The sequence below is a fragment of the Orycteropus afer genome, unplaced genomic scaffold, assembly GCF_000298275.1.
Source record: "Orycteropus afer afer isolate SDZICR_OR568_19922 unplaced genomic scaffold, OryAfe1.0 scaffold00002, whole genome shotgun sequence".
NCBI classification, from domain to species: domain Eukaryota; kingdom Metazoa; phylum Chordata; class Mammalia; order Tubulidentata; family Orycteropodidae; genus Orycteropus; species Orycteropus afer.
This window is the reverse complement of record NW_006921589.1, coordinates 14,787,668-14,795,401: the sequence shown is the minus strand read 5'-3', so window position 1 is coordinate 14,795,401 and position 7,734 is coordinate 14,787,668.

The window sequence follows — 7,734 nt, the reverse complement described above, 5'->3', positions numbered from 1 at the left end:
AAGTTTTAGAGTCTCTTCTGACATTCATTTTGGTCTTTTCTTCCTTTCTTGTCTTTTTAATGACCTATTGCTTTCTGCATGGATGATGTTCTTGATGTCATCCCACAATTCCTCTGGTTTTTGGTCACTGGTGTTCAATGCTTCAAATCTATTCTTTAGATGGTCTCTAGATTCAGGAGGAATATATACAAGGGCATATATTGGCTCTCGTGGACTTGTTTTAATTGTCTTCAACTTCATGTTGAACTTGCATATGAGCAGTTGATGGTCTGTTCCACAATCATCAGCTCCTGGCCTTGTTTTTTAACTTCTCCATTGCCTCTTGCCACATATGTAGTCAATCTGATTCCTGTATACTCCATCTGGTGAAATCCATATGTATAGCTGCCATTTGTGTTGTTGAAAAAAAGGTATTTGTGATGAATAAGTCGTTGGTTTCCAAAATTCTATCATGCGATCTCCAGTGTAATTTCTGTCACCAAGGCCACATTTTCTAACTACCAGTGATTCTTCTTTGTTTCCAACTTTTGCATTTTGACCACCAGTGATAAGCAACACATCTTGATTGCATCTTCGATCAATTTCAGACTACAGAAGTTGATAAAAATCTTCAATTTCCTCATCTTTGGCTTTGGTAGTTGGTGTGTAAATTTGAATAATAGTAGTATTAAGGGGTCTTCCTTATAGGCTTATGGATATTATCCTATCACTGATAGCACTGTACTTCAGGACAGATCTTGAAACATCTTTTGTGATAATGAATGCCTGTCAGGTAGTATGGTGGATAAAAGGTACAAAGACACTTTAATGGAGGCTTTGCCTTCATGGAGTTTATATTCTGACACACACACACACACACACACACACACACCTGTTGCCATCAAGTTGATTCCAATTCATTGTGACCCCATGTGAGGCTACAGTGAATTGCTTGATGTGGCCCTTCTAGCTATTGTCCTCCATTCTGTGATGTTTTGTAAATCCCATTATCCATGCCTGTTTGGGGTGGTGTGGTAGTTAAGATCAGGTTATCAACTTGGCTGGGCAGGTGGTAGTAGTCATTCCCTATAATGACTGGCAATTGACTCTGTGATGGGATTTAGGTTATTTCTGTTGGGGCAACACAGGTGGAATGTGTCTTGAGTCCTGCCTTGCTGGAGGGTATAATTCAAATCACCACCCTTAGCTTCCTTGAGGGTGTACCTATGAATCTCCTGGGAAGATTAGCCCTTCTCTTGCTCTGATTTTGTGTCTTGGATCATCCTATCATCTCACCCCTGGATTTGGGACAGCAGCTGTCATCTAATCTGCTGATCGAAGTTCATCAAATGCTGAGAGTTGGGAGGATCCTGCAGACCTACTCACCGACCCGGGACTCGCCAGCCTGCCAGCCTCCACCACTACTATGTGAGACGAACCCTTGGGTGTCTGTGAGTTCTATGAGGCATTACAGCAAAATACAGAACCTTAAGACTGGGGAAATTACTGGGAGGAGGAGGAGGAGTTAATGTCTGAAATGATGGAGTGGTATGGTAGTTTGAACATTTGGGACATCTTTAACCTCCACCTCATGGGGACTGGCCTTGTGCTGATCTTTCTGAGAGAAATTGTTCAAGCAGAGGCCAAGTAGAACTGTGCTCTATAGGGCGTTCTTAGACTGAGTTTTCAGAAGTAAATCACCAAGACTTTCTTTCAAGGCACCTCTGGTGGACTCAATTCTCCAAACTTTCTGTTAGCAGCTGAGCACGTTAACCATTTGAACCACCTAGGCTTTTTACAATCATCTACCAATCGTTAAATATCTTGAACATCACTTCTACTTAAATCTCTTCCTCGCAGGCCAGCATGGGTTCCAGATATGCATACAATCACACACATACACATACATTCAGGAAGGCTGAACCTCGTTAAAAGCAATAGACAAGATGAGGACAATAGCATCTGCTGTGGGGGGAGAATAAATGAAATAGTTGGAATTCAAGCAAGATCTCATTTAAATATATATATATATATAACTTTGTGGTTCTCAGACGTGGGTTTGCAGAATAATTACATAGAAGTTTGCTAAAATACAGATGCCCTGGCTTGACACCACACTGTCCAGATCAGAGCCCGGAAATTTGGGGCCCAACATCTGTGGTTTTAACAAGCTCCTTGTCTTAGGCTAGATTTTCTAAAGAAACAAAACCAGTGAAGTATATATATAGAGAGATTTATACCAAGGAAATGGCTCATGTGGTTGTAGAGGCTGGGAAGTCCCAAATCTGTGGGTCAGGGGGCAAGCTGGAAGTTTCTCCTTCCTTACATGGTTGCATGGGCTGACGAACACAAAATCAACACATCAAACAGCAGGCTGCTGGCTCATGTTCCAAGAACTGAAGGTCAGAGGAGAATGAATTGGATGCAGGATTGAGAGAGGGCAAGCTTTGCCAGAACAGCAAATATTGGATGCAGGACACACCTCAAGGAAACTCCTCTATCAACTGTCCGCTCACATCAGATCACAAAATGGAGGATGATTACATAATACCTGGCAAAGCTCTGAGAATCATGGCCTAGTCAATTGGATACATAATCTTAATCATCACACTCCTCCAATGACTCGTACATACAACAGAGTCTGGGGACATTGTGCTAGCCTTTTTCTAAAGCAATTTCAACACTGGGTGGATTTCCTAAGAACTGCCACCCCTGGCCCACCTTCATTTTGTTGTGGATTGCTACAGCTGCCAAGAGTTGAGGGGAAACTTGGGAGGAGAAGGGTAAAATTAACCAAAACACAAAAACTGAAATAGATGACAAATGAATGAATACTGTATTGAGAACAGTATAAAGTGATCTGTCAAATTGGTCATTTTAACTGTTGCATTTAAATTATTTTTAATACTGAACAAGGTTGTAAGCTTTGGCTTTTTTATTTTTTCACAAAGCTAAGAAAGGATGAAATATTGCCTTCAAAATGTACACGCCTCGAGTTCATGAGGCTATTTTTATTCAAGATAACATCACGCAGAACCAATGAAAAAGAGCTGAGTGTGGAAAATTATCTGTGAGAATCCTACTGGGAAGAAAAGTCTGTGTGAAGAAAAATGGTAAAGAGTTTAGAGTTCATGAAGGATCAGCTAAAATAATGTTCAATGTAAAATTTATCATGAGAAAATAAAAGTTTATGACCATGTGCAATACTCAAAATAAATTTAAAAATCAATGTAAATGTTCCTGCTTTCTTTCTTTTGTAGGGAAATCTGTATTCTGTTCTCCCCATTCCCACCACCTCCTGCATTGAATAAAAAACTATTTTCCCTTTTTCTTCTCCTAATTCCTGGATTTGGTGAAATCCTACTTATCTTTAGCCTCAGTTTAAATGTCAGTCCAAAAAGTTCTACCTGACCTACACTGCTGTCATTATTTCTGTTGTTAGATGCTGTCAAGTTGGTTCGAACTCATAGTGACCGTATGTACAACAGAAAAAAACATCATTCAGTCCTGCACCATCCTCATAATCGTTACTATGTTTGAGCCCCTTATTGCAACATTGTGTCAATCCATCTCATTGAGGGTCTTACTCTTTTTGGCTGAACCTCTTCTTTACCAAGCATGTTGTTCTTCTCCAGGCACTGGTCCCTCCTGATAGCATGTTCAAGCACTATATTCGCTTCTAAGGAACATTCCAGCTACACTTCTTCCAAAACAGACTTGTTCATTCTTCTGACAGTCCATGGTATATTTGAAATTCTTTACCAACACCATAATTCAAAGGCATCAATTTTCCTTCAGTCATCCTTATTCATTCATTCTCCAGCTTTCACATACATATGAGGTGACTGAAAATATCATGGCTTGGGTCAGTTGTACCTAAATCCTGAAAGTGATATCTTTGCTTTTTTTTAAAAAAAAAAAAAACACTTTAAAGAGGTCTTTGGCAGCATATTTGCCCAAGAGAATACATCACTTAATATTTTGACTGATGCTTCCATGGGCATTAACTATGGATCCAAGGAAAATTAAATCCTTGACAACTTCACTCTTTTATCCATTTATAATGATATTGCTTATTGGTCTAGTTGTAAAGGTTTTGGGTGTGTTGTTTTTTGTTTTTTTGTTTGTTTTTTTATGTTGAGGTATAATCCATGCTGAAGGTTGTAGTCTTTGATTTTCATTAGTAAGTGATTCAAGTCATCTTTATTTGCAGCAAGCAAAGTTGTGTTATCTGCATATCTCAATTTGTTAATAAGCCTTCCTCCAATCCTGATGCCACATTCTTCTTCAGGTAGTCCAGTTTCTCAGATTAGTTGTCCAGCATACAGATTGAATACATATGGTGCAAGAATACAATCCTGATGCACACTTTTCCTGATTGTAAACCACACAGTATCCCCTTGTTCTGTTCAAAGGACTACCCCTTGTTCTATGCAGGTTCTGTATGAGCACAATTAAGTACTCTGCATTTCTCATTCTTTCCAGTGTTCTCCATAATTTGTTATGATCCAGACAGTCAAATGCCTTTGCATAGGTAAGAACCACAGGTAAATATCTTTCTGGGCTATTCTGCTTTCAGCCAATATCCATCTGACATCAGCAGTGATATCCCTCGTTCTACATCCTCTTCTGAATCAGCTCAACTTTCTGGCAGTTATTTGCAGATTTACTGCTGCAACCATTTTTCAATTATTTTCAGCAAAATTTTAGCTGCATGTGATACTAGTGATATTGGTTGATAATTTCCACATTCTATTGGATCTCCTTTCTTTGAAATGGGCACAAATATGAATCTTTTCTAGTCAGTTATTCAGGAAGCTGTCTTACAAATTTTTTTGGCATAAACCAGTGAGTGCTTCCAGCATTACATCCATTTGTTGAAACATCTCAAATGATATTCCATCAATTCCTGGAGCTTTAGCGTAGTTCCTAAGGCATTTGACTGCTAACCAGAAGGCTAGTGGTTCAAACCCACCAGTCACTCCTTGGAAAGAAGATTGGACAATCTACTTCTGTAGTGATACCACCTCAGAAACCCAAGGAGGGGTCGCTAGGAGTCGGATACCACTCTATGGCAGTGGGTTGGTTTTTGTTTGGTTTGGTTTGGACCAATGCCTTCAGTGCAGCTTGGACTTCTTTCTTCAATGCCATCTGTTCTTGATCACATGCTACCTCTTGAGATAGATAAACACCAACTAGTTCTTTTTAGTACAGGGACTCTGTGTATTCCTTCCATCTTCTTTAGACACTTCCTGTGTTGTTCAGTATTTTGCTCATAGAATCCTTCAATATTGTAACTGAAGGCTTGAGTTTTTTCTTCAGTTCTTTCAGTTTGAGAAATGCTGAGCCTATTCTACCCTTCTGGTTTTCTAACCCCATGTCTTTGTACACTTCATTATAATACTTTTCTTTGTCTTCTAGAACCACCCATCAAAATCTTCTGTTCAGCTCTCTTACTTTATCATTTTTTTCCCATTTGCTTTAGCTACTCTATGTTCAAAAATAAGTGTCAGAGTCTCTTCTGACATCCATTTTGGTCTTTTCTTTCTTTCCTGATTTTTCAATAGCCTTTCACTTTCTTCATGTATGATGTCAACCCACAACTCGTCTGGTCTTTGGTCATTAGTGTTCAATGGGTCAAAGCTACTCTTGCAATGAGCTCTAAATTCAGGCGGGATATCCTCAAGGTTGTACTTTGGCTCTTTTGGACTTGTTTAAATTTTCTTCAGTTTCAACTCTAACTTGCATTGAGCAATTAATGGTCTGTTCTGCAGTCAGCCTCTGGCCTCATTCTAACTGATGGTATTGCACTTCTCCATTGTCCTCAGACAGAGTTGATTTTATCCCTTTGTGCTCCATCTGGCAAGGTCCATATACACAGTCATGGTTTATGTTGTTGTAAAAGGTATTTACAATGAATAGGTTGTTGGTCTTGCAAAATTCAACTATGAATGATTTCTTTCACCAAGGCCGTATTTTCCAACTACTGATCTTTCTTCTTTGTTTACAACTTTTGCATTTCAATCACCAGTATTTCTCAATGCATCTTGATTGCATGTTTGGTCAATTTTAGACTGCAGAAATTCAGACTCCAAACATTTATATTCCCTTGGTATATGTTTGTACTTCATTGCTGAATGAATCAATGAGTGGATGAAATTGTGGTCTGCCACTAGGCATCTACCCTCCAATATGGCAGCATAGTGCCTAAGGCATTTGACTGCTAACCAGAAGGATGGCAGTTCAAACCACCAGCCACTCTTTGGAAAGGAAGATTGGGCAATCTACTTCCATAGAGACACCACCTTGGAAACCCAAAGAGGGGTCGCTATGAGTTGGATCCAACTCAATGGCAGTGAGTTTTTATCTATATCATTAATTGTGATTTTTCTAGAAGCCACTGAAGGAACCCTGGTAGAGTAATGGTTACAAGCTCAGCTGCTAACCAAACGGTAGGCAGTTCAAACCCACCTAGCAAAAGACTTGATGATCTGCTCCCATAAAGATTCCAGCCTAGGAAACTGTATGGGGCAGCTCTACCCTGTCATATAGTGTTGCTGTGAGTCAGAATTGCCTCAAGAGCACACAAGAACAACAAGCAACCAAGGACCAACCCAAATCACACAGCCAATCTGCTTTTGGAGCACAAAGTTCCACTCCAGTTCTAGCCTGCTATTGAATCTTTCCTTTAATCCTTCTCAGCCTGTATCAACCAACATTCTTCAAAGCCCCAGGAAGTGTGGCTCTTTCCATAATCCTTTACACTTTCCCCCCTTATTCCCACAATTCCTCCCTCTGTCTTCCATTGGCTTTCTCCCAGGAATAGCTTAAGTGAAGCATATTTAGATTACTGCTGTATTGGTTTATTTACATACATTTTACAAAGCTCCTATGGTACATAGGATTGCCACTTATGTATTTGCAGATACAGTATTTTTCCTCTTCCTACAAAAGACTGAGTACCAAGCTTTTAGTTCCCAGCATAAGCCATTGTAAAATCAAATACAACTTAACATCTTTGACCTTCCATTAAACATATCACAAGTTCAAGAACAATTAACTTCAAAACCCATGTCTCTAAAAATATAACTCATCAATCAATAAACTAATATCTAATATATGCTCAATACCGTGCAATGTTACGAAGAGACAATCAACCCGTGTGAAATAATAGACAATATGGTGGACATCAGATGTTTTTTCTACCCAGAATCCATTTTCAATTCTTCTGATTTTTCTTTGAGAAAAACACACCTCTCATTCACTCTCAGTCTATTTCTCTTTGTTGAATTGAACTTAACCACAGTTCAAGAGTAGATATATACCCAAGTTTGGCCAATCCAAGTATTCCAGCTATAGCCACTGTAACTGGTTCAGGGATGGGAACATGAGCCAAACCAAGTCAACATGATTCAATTCCAACCTAGCACAGTGGTTAAGTTAACAGGTTTTGGAGTCAGTCTGCCTGTTCAAACCTCAGATCCAGTTAGCTCTTCTCTCTTGGATCTAGTTCTTTTGTATAGAAAGTATGTAAAATAATTCTTAGCCATATGATTATGGAGCAGTTAAAACAAGATGATAAGTGTAACATACTTAAAACCATGCCTGGTAAACAACAGACATTAGTTCAATTAGTGCTAATCAGTTACATTTTTTAACTCTTTGTTGTTGTTGTTGTTATGTGCCGTCGAGTCAGCCCTGACTCATAGCAACCCCTCCTTGGGTTTCCGAGGCAGTATCACTACGGAAGTAGGA